Raw genomic sequence first — 18947 nt, forward strand, 5'->3', positions numbered from 1 at the left:
TGTTTCATGCTTTTAATGAGGCATCATGGGATATTATCTGGGCCCATCAATGCAGTATTCTTGGCCATGGAAAATGTATTGAGGACCTGTTCCTGACTGGTGTCTAGGGGACGGGGATTAAATTTGGAATTAAATGTGGTTGCCAGTAGATTTGCGATATTTTCTGGCTCAGTATAGATAGCTCCATTTACCATTAGTTCAGCACATTGTTGTATATTGCCTTTGAAGTTCCAGACATAGCTGAAGAAAACCTTGTGATTTGCCTTAGCCTGGGAGGCTATTTTCACATCATATTTGGCTTTGGTATATTTGATTAACCCCCTGAATTGCTTGCTTAGATTGATAAGGGAGTTTTTACCTTCCTGGGCATTATCTCTCCTAATTTGTGCCTTTTGTTATAAAGACTATTTACCCTTGGATTTCACCAGGGTGGCTTTATTTTATTTTATTTTATTTATTTATTTATTTTTTTTAGTTTGTAGTGGGCTTTTTCCAGTTAGGTGGAGCTGTCTCAGTGCAGTTATTTACATGATTTTATAGGGTTTCAATGAAAACTTCTGCAATATTGTCATGGTTTGAGGGGGTGCTGGATTTTTGGCATGGTGTCACTTAACAAATTAAGTTTACCTTAGAATACTTCCTAAAAGTATCAGGATTAGCTGGGGTCCTGGATTTTATTTCTGTTTCAAAGGAGAGAGCTTTATGGTCCATCCTGACAAGTGAGGGCATTACACTTGGATGAGGGGTGCAACGTTCTCCCATGTTTGTGAGGACCAGTTCAAGGATGTTAGTGCCCCTAGTAGGTGTACTTATTATTGCTACAGGGTGTTTAAAAACTCCAGGAATCTCTGGGCCTGTGTGTTTGGAGTTGTGTATGATTTCCAGTTTATAGTGAGGGAGTTAAAGTCACCAATGAGTATAGTGTTGGGTTGAATGTAGAGTGTTCCAGCATGTTCAAGTAAGAGCTTTCCTGGGTCAAAGAGGAGGACTTATAGCTTGCAAAGCTATGTTATGTGACTTTGCCTATGCTAATTTGGATACGGAGAAGCTCCAGTGCGTCATAGTTTTTGACAAGTCCTGAGGTGTGCTTGCTTTTGATGTAATTTGCGATTCTTACACCTTTGATTCTTTTCTGTGCAGTAGATGGCCTAAATGTGTGGAAGGCATTATAGTGTTGTAATGCTGGGATGCTCTCCATGGCTTTAAGCCATGTCTCATTAATTGTATAGAAATCTAAATTGTGGAGAACTTGCAGAGATTACATTTCTTGTTTAGACTCTTGGCACTGAGCAGTAACATCTTCATATTATATTTGGCTGGTTCTGCTGTGTAAAAAAAATTATCAGGTTGGCAATGCCTAAAAATAGCACAATGGGATCAGACAAGGTTTTAGCAAAGATTCAAAAGCCTAGAAGGGATAGGTGCAGACCATCCTGATAAAGCAGTGTGGTCTGTCAACCACATTTTTTCAGGCTAACAAATATCGTACCCCTCAAATGATACCAAACTTTAAGCCAATTATTAAAGTCAATTACCTTCTGTTCATATTGTGGAATTGTCCTTGGAGAGGAAAGAATGCTACTCAAGGCAAGGCTCATATTTTTCTAGGACACAGGGTCCGAGAGCTCCTTCATGTCTCTGTATAGTCCAGGAAGGTACAGCTCAGGTCATTTTCACCCACATGGATTATGACTAAGTCATACTAGTACTTGTGATGGAATGACATGTGTGTGTGTGATCTGTTGCATCCTGGCCGCCAAAAGGAAACTGACCGTGACTCTTTCCTTGCTACATCTGATGGTGGGACATCTGTGTGTCTCACAATGGTCAAAAGAGTATATATTTTTTCTGATTCAACCGATATGTAAGTGCTTGAAGTCCCAGATCATGGGAGATGACACAGTATAATGACTGGATATTTAAAGTGCACATAAGCACATCTTGATCTTGAAGAAAGCCCACCATAAAGATTCACAAACCTACTAGTATCCTGAATTCTAGGGAGGGAACCATATCAAAAAGAGTTTTAGATATTTGGTTAAGAAGTCTGGGATAGGATCAGTTAGGGGACCTATATCTGACAGAACAGAATGGCCTGCAAGGTGGTCTGAAGATATATGAATTTTTAGCTACATATAGAGAAAGACTGGGCTTCTTCAGATGTAATGATTGTAACTCAGTGGAAAGTGACTGTAAAACTACCCCTGAGTCACTCCATAGTAAATCAATTCTATGATCTCCTTTTGAAATCTCTTTGTGGGATCATAATCAAATTTAAAATAGTAGTTTGAGTCAGAGAGTTCTTTTAATACCTCATTTTTATACATGTCAATATACCAGACTGTTACATTAATTCCCTTTGAATGCTTGGCAGATGGCCAAGTCATTCTTAGTTTTCAAATTGCAAAGGGCTGTTCATTTTGAAAATTTAAAATTATGACTTGAAATCTTAAAAAAATGTCCCTGCATTGAAATGTCCCTCATGACACTATTCTCAAAAACTCATACATATGCAATCCAGCTGTAGCTGTAGTGGAAGCACAGAGACCTGTTATGTCTACTTTTATTGTTGACTAATGCCTTGGACAGCTTGCTAACCCCTCCTACACTTGATAGACTACATGAGCTATAGTGATCATTACTGTTGTTATGGGGGGACAATCTTATGGACATAGTGGTGTGTTATACTCCAGTAAGAGGATACCTTCGAGGAAAGCAATGTGGTAGGGAGATGTGTGTGTGTGTGTGTGTGTGTGTGTGTGTGTGTGTGTGTGTGTGTGTGTGTGTGTGTGTGTGTGTGTGTGTGTGTGTGTGTGTGTGTGTGTGTGTGTGTGTGTGTGTGTGTGTGTGTGTGTGTGTGTGTGTGCATATATAAATATATATGTATATGTGTATACATACATGCTTTGCATGTCTGACACCTGGCAGAGTACAGGATATTTATTATTTATAGACCTATTACAGACATGTTACAGAAACTAAATAGTGTGGATTCAGAAGTAGCACACATGTAGACCCAACATATCTGTGTGTGTGTCTGTGTGCTTGTGTGTCTGTGTAGCTGTATAACACATGATGCAGCACAAAACACAGATGTTACTCTTACTTTCAAAATCATCCATTATCTCCTGGATGTACCTGTGGCCTTGATGTGGTGCTGCCATTATATGTCATTATAGTATACTTTTCTGTATGTGCACTAAGAATACATCCATGCCTAACCGTATGCTTTCATATACATGACCTATGTATGATCATCCTCTGTAAGGTGTAATATGGATGTTAGTCAACAGTGGTATACTGTCAGAGACCACTACATGTGCTTTCTTTGCTATTTTCTGGGAGGTTGTGTTAGAATACAGGTAGGACATATCTGTCCATGATTATCCAGTATATGTGAATGTGTGTGATATTCCCTACAGCGACTGAGCAAAGCCACATACCTTATGACATTAAGACATTCTACAGCTTATATTAGGGTAGACATACATCAGAGGTATTGATGTGAATGTACTCATACACTTTTAATTTTCCATTTTGCAGCAGGATGCCCAAATGTGTCAGATAACACAAAAGTACCTGCTGTAGGTCCTCCATCACCATAGTTGGTCTATGACCGGCAAAGATGAATCAGACTTGCTTTTTCATGACTGAACCTAGTGGGATGCATTAACAGTAGCATAGCTAGAGCAGGGCAAAGAGGGCAACTGCTCCAGGTGTGGAGTGCTAGGGGGTTTGATTGGCCATCCGAGCCTTCATCCTGATCACTCTTTACTGCATACCAGCTTTTAAAAGCCAGTATTGCATTTGTGGTCAGAGCTGACACTGTAGCACTCTGTTTGTGGTTGAAAACTATAGCAACTGCTTGCTACATTTGTAGCAAGCAGTTTGCTGCTATTTAAAGGTATTTTTTTTTTCTAAATAAAACCTAAGAGATGAAGCACTTGTTGTTGTGCATAAACATTAAGAGGAGTGCAGTGGGAGGGAAATTTGGAATTAATTTAGAAATGGCTCCTTTAGAACCCTGAGCAAAGAGAAGGTGTTTTATTAATTGGTGATTCTATGATACAAAAATTTATTAAACCTTTAAGTAGTCTCAAAAGATAAAGAATCATTGTTTCATGTCTCAATGGTTGTAAAATACAAGACATTATTGTGGGATTAAACAAATGTTAGGCCATAAGAACATTGATGAGTCAGTAATTATTCATGTGGGTGTTAATGATTTGTTGAGCACCCCTTGGTACCATATGTATAATTTGGTTCAGGATATTCTGGACATTTGTCAGAAGTGCAAAGTTAGTGGGCAGGATTCACAAAGGCTTGCAAGGAGTGTAAGAGATGTGCAACACTCCATGCAAGCCTCGCGATCCAGGAACAGCCCTAAGCTCCGTGTAAGAGACCAGCTAAAACGTCTCTTACACGGACTGGGCGTGGACATGCTAAATACCTCACGTGCATCCGAAAGGTATGCAAATGAGGTATATTAGCGATCCACGAAGCAGAAACCAGTCCGTGTAGGAGATGTTTTAGCTGCAGAAATGTACTCAGCTGACAACTGAGTACATTTCTGCAAATTCCACAATGGAGCGATGTCAGCTCCAAAAAAAGGTTGCATATGACTCAGGCAGCATGCCAATGGCCAAATATGTGGCCATTGGCAATAACCCGATGCAAAAATATTAAAATATAATTTTTTTTTCGGCGATGTTTAAACCAGCGCAGCAGCGCAGCCCCACGGGCTGCGCTGTATAAAACATAAAAGAAGGTTATAAACTCACAAATGTGGGTTTCATGCAATACATGGAATGACAATGCAGGGACCAGCAGACCAAAACCAACATGGCCACCGTGTAGTGGTTGCTAAGGGGAAGCTGAGTCTAAGACATGTAACTAAGCATTAGTAGGCAATCTCATGTAAATGAGGGTTCGGATACTGAATCTCACAGTCACATACCAAATGAGCACAGTCTGAGTAGTGTAAGAGATACAAAAGGGGAGGAATAGAGTAGGAGATAGGTGACATCACAGGGGAATGGTAGAAAGAAATGCAGTTCATTGGAGGCCAGTGTAACATGACAGATGACAGGCACAGATCATGGAAAGAGGTGTGCCACCAGATAAGTCATGGAAAGTCAAGAAATGGAAGGTGTACACGTTACCTACATGAAAGTTTCTTGCTGGCGTGCATGCTTTATGTGCGTGCCATGAAGCGAGTAGTAGGACAGTGTGTGCGTGTAAGGCAGTGTGAGCATGTGGGAGCGTGTTGGAAGATGTTTAACACTGTTTGCGTGGTGTGTGCGTGTAAGGCAGGCTGGGTATGTTGGGGGCTGTTGGCAGGTGTGTAACAGTGTTTGCAGGAGCATGAGTACGACGTTTAAACCCGAATAAGTAGATTCTGAACCATGTAAGCTGCGTGTGCGTGTAAGCCACTGTGAGCGTGTTTCAGATAGTATGCACGTTGCTCCCCCCTGAGGAAACAGAGAGGAAAAAGGAAGCAACAGAATTAATAGGAAGCTAGCAGGGATAACTGCTGAAGCTAGCAGGTGAAAATAATTAGAAGCAGGCAATTACACAGGCAGAATAGTAGCCCAACCCAGCACTTAAAACTCTGCAAACAGAAGTGCAGGATGTTTCCATTAAGAGACACTGCAAGACAGGAGTAAGCTAATAGAAGTGAAAACTGAAAAAGCTTCACTCAGAGCAGAAATGTTAGGGGCTGCCATAGCTGTCATAATGAGACATAGGCGACTTGCTGAGGGTGGTGACAATGCAGATGGTGCCAAACAACCCACAGTGAGGAGACGGAGAAGAGTGTGCAGGCCCAGGGTCACCTACCATGGGTTACATGAGCTGGAGATAGTAGAGTGCTATAGAGTGGACAGAGAGCTCCTGCAGCAAATTGTTGAGCTGTGCAGGCCACGCCTCTCACACAGAACCAACAGAGGGGAACCCATCCCAGTGGAAACCAAGGTATGTGTTGGCCTAAGAATACTAGCAACAGGTTCCTTCCAGAGACCAACTGGTGATATGATGGGGATATCACAGGCATCAGCATCCAGGGTACTACACCAGTTCCTGGATGCCATGTCAGCACATGTCGGTGATCATGTATATTTCCCCAATGCCCGTGAGGTATTGGCCAGCAATATGCGTCTCTTCCAGTAAATAGCAGAATACCCTGAGGTACTGGGTGCAATAGACTGCACGCACATACACATCAAAGCACCAGCCGGTGAGCGGGGTAGGGCCTACATTAACCGCAAGGGCTTCCCCTCCATCAACTGCCAGGTCGTGTGTGATGCCCAGGGCATAATAATGAATATGTGTGCTGGCTGCCCCGGGAGTTTTCACGATTCCCACATCTGGCATTTGACGCAGCTGTGCCAGACATTTGCCAATGGGGACATCCCACACGGACACCTAGTGGGGGATGCAGGTTATGCACTGGAGCCATGGCTGATGACACCCATCAGAAACGCACACACACCTGAACAGGAACGCCATAATGAGGCACACGCACAAACACGTAATGTAATAGAACGTGTGTTTGGGCTGCTCAAGTCATGGTTCCGGTGTCTGGACACATCTGGTGGAGCCTTGCAGTACACACCAACTACATGTACCCAAATTGTCATGGTATGTGCTATGCTACATAATATGATCTTGTGAAAACAGCTGCAGCAGGACCAGCATAGGGCTGGGCCAAACAGCCCCACCATTGCCAAGGCCATCACAGGCAGGCGTGACTCGGAGGAGGAACAACCTGAGCCTGCCCCAGTAGGCAGAAGGAGGCGTGCCCAGTATGCCCTGGCCTTGGCAAAGAGGCAACGCATAGCACATACACTGGCTCAGTAGGAACCCTGGGAATGATACCCCTCTGACTCACTCATATAACAGGGATGCCTAACATGACACAACCTGCTCTCAAACATGTACAGGGAGTGTAGTATGTGCATCCGACAGAGGCAGCCCTGCAGCACCACCTGAGGCATGATTGCCATGTGTTAAGCAATGTAACACCATCTAGTATATGCAAACATGAAGACCCTGCCTAACATCTCACCCTCACCAAGCATGATGCCACACTATGAAGACAAGAAGATCAAGTACAATAATTGGCTGAAGTAATGCAGTCAGTCAAAGGGGAGCCAATGTGTTACAGGCTGGGAAGATATGCGGAGTTTGACATGATGCACCACCTGCTAGGGGTGGCATGCACCTATCATGCCATGCCCCATGGATACCGGCAAAGGCTGTCAGTACCCACAGCATGCCCTGAATAGGTAAGTCTCAAAACACAAACCCAACCTCATAGGTTCTACAAGGGATAGGAACCTAGATGTAATACTACCCCATGACAGATGTATAAACAGCAAGATGTGTACAGTGTAAATGCACACAGTAAGGAGAATGTAGATACCAGTCCTGTAATAGAGAACTGGGCAAGGCTCACATCAGCACCCTAACACTACCAGGTCACACCTCATACTGTGCTGTACAGCCACAAAACATGGAACAAGCTACAAAGGAGGGTGACTAGCAAGAAATGGCAAGGATAACCACAACCCCATGTTGGTACCACAACAAGAAGCAGCATGGAATATCCATGGTCAAATACCAATGGCTAAAACTGCCTCGCAGTATATAGCCTGCTGCAGACCACTGTCCTAATACCAGGAACAGCACCTGGCCTATGTCAGAATGCATGAATATATCAAGCCCCCCAAGCCACATTATATTGCTCGACTGAAAATACCCAGACATACACCAGTAGCATTGTACTAGCACCAACACAGTAGGAGAAAATTACCCAGATTCCATAAACCAAAATGCCCAGGAAAAATGTACTACTCCCACAAGAGGGGTAAGCATACTGGATGTGATAATCAGCAACATGTGTACTGGATGGCAAGATGAGAAGTGTACCCCTCACTGGTAAGACCAGACCATAGAGTAATCACACTGGATATACACACCCTGACTCCAGTCCCTGGCCAGAATACCACAGTGAAAAACATGTGTAAAGTATAGGTTGCAGCCCTCAAAACCGATGTTGAATCCACAAAAGGCCCTGTGCAAGTGCAGAATATGGGACACACCACAGAACATGTTATACAGGCATTCCATGAACACAGCCAGGAATGCCTGGAGTATGCAATCACAAATAACAACAACACACAATGCCATACTTGCAGGCATCTGGCATGCTGGTCTCCAGCCATTACCAAACCATGCAAGAGAATGAGGAAGTTACCACATGATAGAGCAAACATAAAACTGGAAGTAATCACTGACCAGTAGTATGGCAACAACATATGTCCACACATACAATCCACTAAGTCCAGCCACAACAAGTATAATCTATGAATCCAGAGGCAATGTGACGCCAGTACCAAGTACACAGACAACCACAACACCCCCCAATAAATACAAACATATGTGATAGATGCATCCATGTATCCAAACCAGAGGTTGAGCTCCAACAACTCAGTACTGTCAACCCTAGTCAGGAGGAGAAGGTAACCACATACACCACAAACCCAGTCCCACATAGACCTACCACAACTGTAAACCAAACACATAAACACAGACAAATATTCCCGGAGGCCTTAATTACAAACACACCACACCAACAGAAGCCTTCAAAGTAGATCACAAGCAACCACAACCTTCAAACATAGCACATGCAATGAATAGTGCATAAAGCTGGTGTGCCAAACAGTCGCAAGCCCCAAAGAGAAACAACATGCCTGATACAGTCGTAATAGGTGTCTGTATAGGCAGACACACAGCTGTCCCACTCACCAGACTGAACAAGGGAAAGGGTAGAGTAAGCTGCTTGTAGGTTGCCACAAAATGCCACCTAACACAAATCGCAGGTCACCCCAAAGCAAGCAGAAATATGATGCACTCAATGTCCATGCTGGTGTGAATTACCTGAGATGTACCTCCTGGTCAACATCAAATGAGACATGGATGGTCCCTCAGTATGTACCCCAGGGCGGGATGACACTGGCTGTGTGCAGCATCCAACCATCACCGAGAATGATGCCACAGTACAAACACAGAATGCTCATGTTTAACAGCTGGCACAGTTACAGCTGTCAGTCCAAGAGGGTGTAATGTGTGTCTGCTTGAGATGTCAAGCATGACAAGCCATGCTGCTGTTACAGGGATGGCTGTCAGCTGTTACCCGTGTGCGTCTGGATACTGGATAAGGCCTTTGCCACCTCCATAGAGCCGTATGTAGGCAAGGCCAAAAAGACTACCCACCACCCTAGAAAACATAAGTGGTAGGAAACATAAGGGTAATGCTGACCAATGCCAGATGTGTAAACTGCAATATGCATGCCCCTGAGGCACTTCCCATTATGGAGAACATTGATGCCTGTCCAGTGACAGAAGCCTGCTGCAGGCCTAGTGATAGCACACCAGCACTACTAGGTTATACCACATACCATGTGTTATGACCCCAACACCTGCACCAAGACATCAAAGGAGGGGGAGTATCCATATGCAGCACAGACACCCATATAGCCAGGTAACTGACAATGCACAAAGCAGCGGACACCACCCATGTGCACATAACTGTAGTCAAAACTGCTGTACAGTCTGTAGCATGCGACAGACCACACTCTCACACACAAGAACTCCACCCAGACATCCGAAGACACTGGACAGTATGAATGTCCCACCAAATACCAGACAAGGTACACAAAGTACCACATAGGTGTCAAACCATTATGTATGCAAGGAGTCATCAGGGACCTAGGGACACAGGTCGACATTAATCTGTCATGTGACAGCTACAATGCCAATGTGGCTATGAAGACTGTTGATACTGGACACCGTATCATGAAAGGATTCACATCAACATCAACAGAGGTCATGCTGGCGCTGTACTGTTCCCTTATCAGACCCATAATCTAGTACAATGACTCATATGGGATGTACCGTACGTGACACCTGCAGCGGTTCAGAAGACCTCATAGTTACCCCACCAACAGGATAAAGGGTGTGAAATATATGTCATATGCTGCCTGGCTGTAGACACCCCAGCTGACTGCAGTCACACACTGCCTACACAGAGGCATTGTATGTCTGTTGTACAAGGCCATGTCCAACACAGGAGTAATGGACATGCTACACCACAGGAAATCAAAGCCATTGGAGCTGTGAGAGTCACAGATGTCAACCTCAACACATAATGAAATAAGATGTGCTGGAGGGACAGATACATAACCCATAGGCTCCCCACACCCAGAAACAGGATCCCAATCCATGGTAGGCAGAGCCTCTCACTGACACCCCTCAACAGGAATATTGCCAAGTGGATGGATGACCGTACATGTATACTTGGGGTCCCCACTGTGTCACAACCAGACAGAGGCACAGTGAAGAACCTCATAAATGGCCATAATTGAACATAGCAAGGGGTGGTGAAAGACACACACACTCTAGCTAGGCTTACTAATGGCCTAGGGTGTCTAGCCTACTATGAACCCATGAACCTATGAAGATACAAAACGTACAGGACACTAAGGATAATCACACGGCTTACCCAACTGATGGTAGGAACCATGTTGGGCATCCACAGATATGCTCCGAATCACACAGATATTACAAACAACATACCAAACACACACACATATTGCTAACATACAACCTGTCAGGTGCAGTGCAAACACCCCGCCGAGTGCAAAATACCTATCCCAGCAGATGGTCCCCTGACATTGCAGATGCTGAGGTAACAGCCATCATCTGCAAAGCAGAACACACAGCAGCAAAGGTATGTGATGGTGTCCTGTGCTGAGGCCAACATGGACCCCAAGAGTAATGGAATGCAAAATCACACTACTGGCCAATGTCAGCCTTACCACAGGATATGTACCCAAAGAGCAGTGTACAACAACAGTGGTCCATCACAACAAAGGTGTTGCCTGAATGGATACTCCAAACTACCACCCCAGGATCCTGACAAGCTTGTTCTGCACAGCTATGGAAAGGATCAGTATGTACCGCAGACAGAAGGCTAATGTGGACCTACTGATACTGGCCCTACACACTGTGGCTGTTGTAACTGCAGAACCGGCCCCTAAACATGTCTGACCCATTTGAAGCAGTCATTAAGGTCATTGATGAGGGCTATGTGGTCCACACAGCGTAGCTGGACCGTGCACATGCTTCTAGACAATACCGTACGTGTTCAGTATGGATATGTTCATCAGCTTAAATATACATCCCTATGTCAGTAGAGGGATTGCAAAGCAGACCAAGGACAGAACTGACATGGTCAGACATGCTGCATCCATGTCAGACTACAAAGCGGATATGAGTGGCATCCCACAAGGCCTGGTCTTGCCCCCCCCACCCCCGTTCTGTATACATGTCCCATAGGTATAGGCCAACATGGAAGGACTGTGACTGAGCATGTATGCAGAGGAGTACAAACAGCCCACCATATCCGACCCCCAGCTGACACAAGCAACCCACAAAAGGGCCACCTACAAACAGACAACTGTAGCCATAGCCATGTCAGCAAGCTAATCGCAGAACTGTGTATAGACAACCACCGTGGATATACAGTAAGTGCCCACAAATTACCACACAGGTGTTAACCCATGAGGTACCTAACATGTAATGTGAGACCTGGGTACAAAAGGTGATAAATATCCTGCACTGGACAAACATGTGGCTGTAGTGTTCACAGAAACATGTACCATATACCCACCCAAACATGAAGGCTGGCAGATGTAGATAAGGGGAACTCACTGTGGCTCTGCAGCCATCCTCCATCAGCATCACAACTGACTACAATAGCCCCTGTGGCATATACCGCAGCAGACACCTCCATCAACTGTAAAGTCCACAACAGTACCCCACCAGGAGTAGCAAAGAGCATGAACAGATGCCATGTGTTGCCTGAGTAAACAAACTGCAGCCCCACACACCATCCTTCCCAGCTACAGGAAAGCTGTGCCTGATGTATGAAGCCATGTCCAACCTGGAATGAATGAACATGTTGCACCTTGTACAATCTGAATGGCAGTGAGCTATGCACATGAGAGACCTGAACCCCAGCACTGACATACATAGGAAAAGCTGTACAGAATGATCCATAACACAGAAGGCACCCCCACACTTCAGTAAACTCCTGGTACAGGTCAGCCAGAGTGCCACATATCGACACCCCTCAAGAGGCATCCTGATGAGTGTATGGGAGATGGTAGGCTACCCTGGGTATCACTGTTATGTCAGAGGTAGACAGAGGCACAGTATACCAACCATGACATATGTAATGGCAAACTCCAGTTACAATGTGTGTTGAAGGACAAACACACCCTATGACTACCATCGGAAATGGCCTACGGAACATTGCTAGTGTTTGCCAATGTCCACCCATGTTGTGGAATACACTAGCAATGTTGGACAAGCCTGGTGTAGGTAGTCCATATCTGAACATATTGCAACATGGTCATATGTGCACAACTGGCCCCTACACAGTCTGTTGTGCTCACTATGAAGATGTCAAGCAGTGATAGGACTAAAGCCCAGGATACTGTCCACCACAGTGAAAGTACCGTACCAGTACACTATACGGTACTACAGTGTTAGGTCATTATGAAAGTATGTTGAAAACTGTCTGCAAAGTACCCATGCAATTCCTGCAGGCACAGTATAATCCCTGTTGTGGCAGACACAAAGCAGTTGGCCAGTTAGTACACAACATGACACCCAACACACAATCATAAACGTGCGATAATGTCGAAGGTCACACACACCCAAATATGTGGTGGACTTCAGAGTGCAACATATGGAAAGCTCACACTGGGCATGCTCGCACACTTTGATAAATGAGGCATATGTCAGACAACATGCCATGGAAAGGCTGAACTGGGCATGCTCACACACTTAGGCCATATCTCCGTGTAGCAGTTGGCCACACATATCTGGTATTTATGCGTGTCAGTCCAGGAACCAACCACAACACAGCAGTCAGCCCAGTGCGCACAGTAAATGACCACAGTGACATAAGTGATATAGTGGATCGCCATATGCAAACATCTGCCACAGATACACAAGTTGGTCATAGGAACAGGGAATGCTATGGCAATAAAGACCTGCAAACAGTAGAACAGCACAACAAATATTGTGCATCTGACAATTGAACATATGGGTGTAGAGGTCAATACTAGACTTCTTGCCCCAGGGAATGACAGCTCAGCCAGAGTGTGCTTGGCATCTGCATCCCCAGGATAGTAGGCTACCGTGCCACTGTAAAGTAGGTCACAGAAGGCAACATGTGAGGCTAGTGAGCTGTGCCTCTGTCAAGCAGGGGCACCGTGGAGGTCTCAGGGATTGAATGTGCTAAGCCACAGCCATGTTGTCGGTGTGTGCTGTGAGAGGGTTGCTGAGGATCTCTGACAGTAGGTGTCCATCAATAACATCTGCATTCTCTGGACGATTCCACTGTCAACACTGTGTTGTAATGAGTATGTGTGAATGAAGTGCCATGGGTATATGTGGGATAGCATGACCAATGCAAACTGTACACATGCTCATAGGATGCAATTGTCAAGGATTATGCTGAGTGGCCAGTATAGTCCTCCAGCATGGGTCCTCTGAAGTCATCCACCCCAGTCTACACAAGTGTAGAGTCTGCTTGTGCTAAACACAGTTTGTGTGCAGTGACAACCTTGCCTGGGGGTGGAGATGAGATATGGATGTCCAGGGAAAGGTGGGTATGGTCAGATATCAACAATGGTGGTCTACCTCTGGTGTGGAACAGTGAGTACCCATGTTGCAGATGGACAGGTGCAATATGTATTCACCCATGTGGCTGTGGTGTGTGGTTCTGCCATAGCACATGGACCCACAAATTGTAGTGGCTGTAGGGTAAAGTGGTAGAGGCCTGAGTAGTTCTCACACACAATATGCCTGTACCTGATGTTAACAACTGGAATGGTGTATGTGAATACCTGCATATCCTGGCACTGTTCCCAGGGAAGCTAAGTGTGTGTCCTGGATGTGGGTGTGGTGTTCTGGACTGGTTGTGTTGTGTGTTACAGGTCCTGTGGTCCCAAGGCATGGTATAGAACATAACCTGCTAGTGCGATGTGCATATCTGACCCTGACGTAGGTGGCTGCAAATGCATATATATGCTATCCCCCACCCGACAGGTAGTACTACATCTACATACCTCTGCAGAAATAAAGATGTCAGCACCCTAGAAATACTACAGGTGCAGAATAGATGCCCAGTAATTTGGATAGTGTGCTCTGCTAATGCGTCTCTCTCAAGTGTCATAATATAGTTAGGTAGGGGTTTGAATCCTGCAAATGCTCAGTGTGTGTGTGCGGGTGAGTGGGGTTTGTGTGTGTGCAAATATGTGTGAGGGAAATGTCCTTTTTGGCAACTGGGAGAACACACTACAGGATGCACACTCCCCTTTCTAAACACAGATGATGTCAGCACCCTATAAGTACAGCAGGAGAAAGGAAACCTCCCAGTAATGCGAATAGTGCGCTCTGCTAATGCGTCCGTCTCGAGTGTCATAACAAAGTTAGGTAGTGGTTTGAATCCTGCAAATGGCAAGTGTGTGTGTTTGGATGAGGGGGGTTAGTGTGTGTGTGCAAATATGTGTGAGGAAAATGTCCCTTTTGGCAACTGGGAGAACACACTACAGGATGCACACTCCCTTTCTAAACACAGATGATGTCAGCACCCTATAAGTACAGCAGGAGAAGGGAAGCCTCCCAGTAATGCGAATAGCGCGCTCTGCTAATGCGTCCGTCTCGAGTGTCATAACATAATTATTTAGTGGTTTGAATCCTGCAAGTGTATGTGTTTGGATGAGGGGGGTTAGTGTGTGTGTGCAAATATGTGTGAGGGAATTGTCCCTTTTGGCAACTGGGAGAACACACTACAGGATGCACACTCCCCTTTCTAAACACAGATGATGTCAGCACCCTATAAGTACAGCAGGAGGGAAGCCTTCCAATAATGTGAATAGTGCACTCTGCTAATGTGTTTTTCCCGAGTATCATAATGTAGTTAGGTAGGAGTTTGAAACCTGTAAATGGCATGTGTGTGTGTTTGGATGTGGGGAGTTTGTGTGTGTGCATTTCCATATGAAAAACGTGTTAGTTTTGGCAATCAGGAGATCACACTACCTGATGCACATTACCCTTTCAAAATACTGATGTTGTCAGCACCCTATAAGTATAGCCAGAGAAGAGGAACTATCTAGTAATCCGAATAGTGCGCTTTGCTAATGCGTCTCTCTCACGTGTCATGACTTAGTTAGGTAGGGGAATGAATCCTGCAAATGGCAAGTGTACATGTGTGTGTGGGTAGTAGGGTATGTGTAAATCCAAGTGTGAGCGAACAGATCCTTTTGGCAAATACTACAATACACCAGATGCTGCATACTCCCCCAGTAAACACAGGGGATGTCACCACACTATCAGCACAGCCAAACAGGGCTAGTTGGGTAGTAATGCCAATAGTGTGCTCTGCTACTGTGTCTATTACCATTGTCAGAGTACAGATAGGTATGTTTTGGTAACCCACAACTGTCACATGGTTTGTGTCACACAGTATGACCTTGTGTGGGTGTTTGTACATAACAATGCATGCCATTGCCTAAACCAGCAATGGCATTGCACACATGATGTATGTGTGTGACACATACACATAAATACCTGTGACCTGCAGTAGTTACCATGTCTGACACATGCCTCGAGTGGATAAATGGTATTTGCAATGTATACCAATATGACTGTGTCTTACTGTGCAGGGTCCGCACATGGTATATCTCTATACAGTGTGGGTGTCTATGGTGAAAGACCTACAGCAGGGGATACACATCTGGTCTGGGCCATATAGTGTACATGTAGTTGATGTACAGGTGCTGCATGTTCCCACCTGTTGTGGTAGTGGTAACATGTCATTCCACTGGAATTCGGTGACCACATGCTGTGAACCCTTCAACTAGTGTGTTGTAGCTACAGTAATGCTCACACACAGTGTTTGGCTGGATGCAGTCCGGCCATATAAACACAGTTCTTGAGACTGTCATATTGCCAGTGTTGTTATGGAGGATAGGTGGTCTTCCTGTGTATGGGAGGGTTGTGTGTGCCAGGCTATGAACCAGATGGCAGTCCGACACACTGTTAGCTGCACATGAGTAGGCCCTGATGGTTTGTGCTGTGCCAACAACCTGGAGGTGTGTGTATCTGTGTTACCTTGGGATACCACCCCTATCCATGTGTGTTACATGTGTAGGGGACGACAGGCATGGTATGGGGCATAACCTGTCAGTGATGGGTAACACCTGTGAGCCATGAATCATGAATCTGGTACTGCACAGACATTGCAGTTCACCGTGCTGAGGGCAGTGTCTGGTGCATGCATCTTCCGGTGTACACTGCTGTTGTTGTGTAGCAGCACTGTTAGTGTCCTAACCTGTGTGATACCCACGGAGGTCGCTATGTAAACCATGTCCTGCAGCATAAGGCAGTATGTGTGTAACAAGGAGCTTTGCCATTATACATCGGGCCATAGGTGTCATGTGCAAGATTACCCTTGCACATCATTGTGGCTTCCCTAGCATGTAAGCACACGTTGACAGCCAGTGGATACACTATGAATGACAGTGGAGACTGAGCATAATGTAGACATACAACACCCTTCCCACATATAGTGGTAGAATACCTGGTGAGGGTATGTTGGCAACCAACATCAGGCTCATACTGGCCTGTGCCACATGCTGAGAGATCCATTCTATGTTCCCTATCATGTAGTCCAGGGAGGTATGTCTCAGGCAGTCATACTGGCATGGTCAATGAGTGAGTCATATCTGTCCATGCCTCTGACTGACCTGTATGCATGTGTGCTGTGGTGGACCATAGTGCCCCTGAGGCATATCACTGTGACCTTCACCAGATACAGCCTGTTGAGCGGGACCCCAGTGCAGCACACAAGACAGGTACCTGACACGTCTGTAGCAGGTGTGTTGTGTAGCCCTACAGGCTGTGAGTGTGTGGCACAGGGGATGTGCGTGCCATGTGTGGCATGTGCTCTGTTCTGACGGAACATATGCCTGTGTGCCAGCTGCGGAGGTGTGTGATGCCCAGGCAGGCTGCTATTCTGAGTCCCCATATGCCCCAGTGTGTTCAGCATGCTGTCAGTGCGTGTCAATGTCTGACTTGTATTGTAGTCACTGTAATATATTTTATTTATTTATTTATTTATCCTTCATTTGTTGACTGGGATAGTCCGACTGGATGCATGTCCATTATCAGGGGAGGCCCGTGGAGACAAGCTACGAGGGTAGCAGATACAGCATTACATAATACTAGCATTACATATTACAAACAGATTATTTACAGAGATTACATAAGTAAGCAAGTCAAACATGTTCCATAGGTTAATGTTAGTCCTGAGCACAAGTCAGGATTAAATTAAAATTACACAGTAAAGTGGTTCACAGATTTTACACATTTGAGTTAGCCAGGCTTGATACATTGACATAGCCAGTTAAGTGACAAATGTTGTTTGAGTCTACTGTTAAATTGACCTAAGGTGGACAGTAGGGTAATATCAGCTGGAAGTGAGTTCCAGGATCTACTTACAGGGTTTGCAAAGAGAGAATCACCGGCTGTGTTATTAAACCTGCTAGTCTGAAGTAGTAATTTGTTAGAGGATCAAAGCGGTCTAGGATTGTTATAGGGGTGATAATATTTGAAGTGCAGGAGTATTGTCTGGATTATAGAGGATTTTATAGGCCATAATCAGTTGGTTATACTGTATTAGGCTGGGTATTGCAAGCCAACCAAGCTAATTTAGATTGATGCAATGATGTGTCCTAAAAGGCAGCCCAGTGGCAAACCTGGCAATGTGGTTGTAGCAAATTGAGTGTTTGTTAAGGACAGTCTTGTTCATATTCGAGAGTAGGGGGGATGCATACAGAAGGGTTGAAACAAGGTGTGAGCGAGCTATGGCACCTTTAGCTGGAGGGGCTAGGAAGGCTTTAATTCTGTAAAGTGACCCTAGTTTTCTATTGATGGCTTTGATAATCTGGTTAACATGTAGGTCACATTTGAGATTATTGTCTATGATGACACCTAATAGTTTCGGAGATGGGTCAGGGGAGATTATTGTGCCATCAGTTGATGTTATGGTAACGGTGAAAGTGGTAGACCTACATGTTGGTGAAATAACAGCAGTTTAGTTTATTTGGGATTTAGGATCAGACGATGTTCAGAAAGCCAGTTTTCTATTGTATTAAAGGTGGTCTGGGTAGCTGACCATAACTCTACTGGAGATGTGGCTGAGCAGATCAGAGTAGAGTCTTCAGCATATTGGATACAGCTGACTTTTGGGATGACAGTATAAAGGTCGTTAATGAAGATGGAGAACAGCAAGGGCCCTAGTATAGAGCCTTGTGGTACTCTGAGGGTGTTAGGTAGAAGTTTAGAGAGTTTGTTCTGCCAGAGGCCAGCCTGCTGTTGACCATGCAGGTAGGATTGAAACCATTGGAAGGCTCCAGTATCTAGAAAGTGTTTGCAGGGTGTGGAGTACAAGTTGGTGATCAACCATATCGTATGCCTTGGAAAGATCCAAAAAGAGGGCTGAGGATATATAATTAGTGTTGCAAGTATGGTTTATGGTGTTAGTAAAGGCTAGGAGGCCTGAAGTAGTGCTGTGATGAGGACGTAAGCCATGCTGAGTGTCTGCCATAATGCGATTTTGGATTAGGTGGTGCATGAATTGTCTATGACGAAAGTTTCCATAATCTTTGCAAGTGGAGAGAGTATAGCTATTGGCCTATAATTGGAGAATTCAGTAGAGCTGCCTCCTTTGTGAAGTGGGATTACATATGACATTTTCCAGATGGTGGGAAAGTTAGATTCTACCATGGTTCCTTTGATTACCTTTG

Source organism: Protopterus annectens, chromosome 4.part1, assembly GCF_019279795.1.
Source record: "Protopterus annectens isolate FY-2018-M chromosome 4.part1, PAN1.0, whole genome shotgun sequence".
Lineage (NCBI taxonomy): Eukaryota > Metazoa > Chordata > Ceratodontiformes > Protopteridae > Protopterus > Protopterus annectens.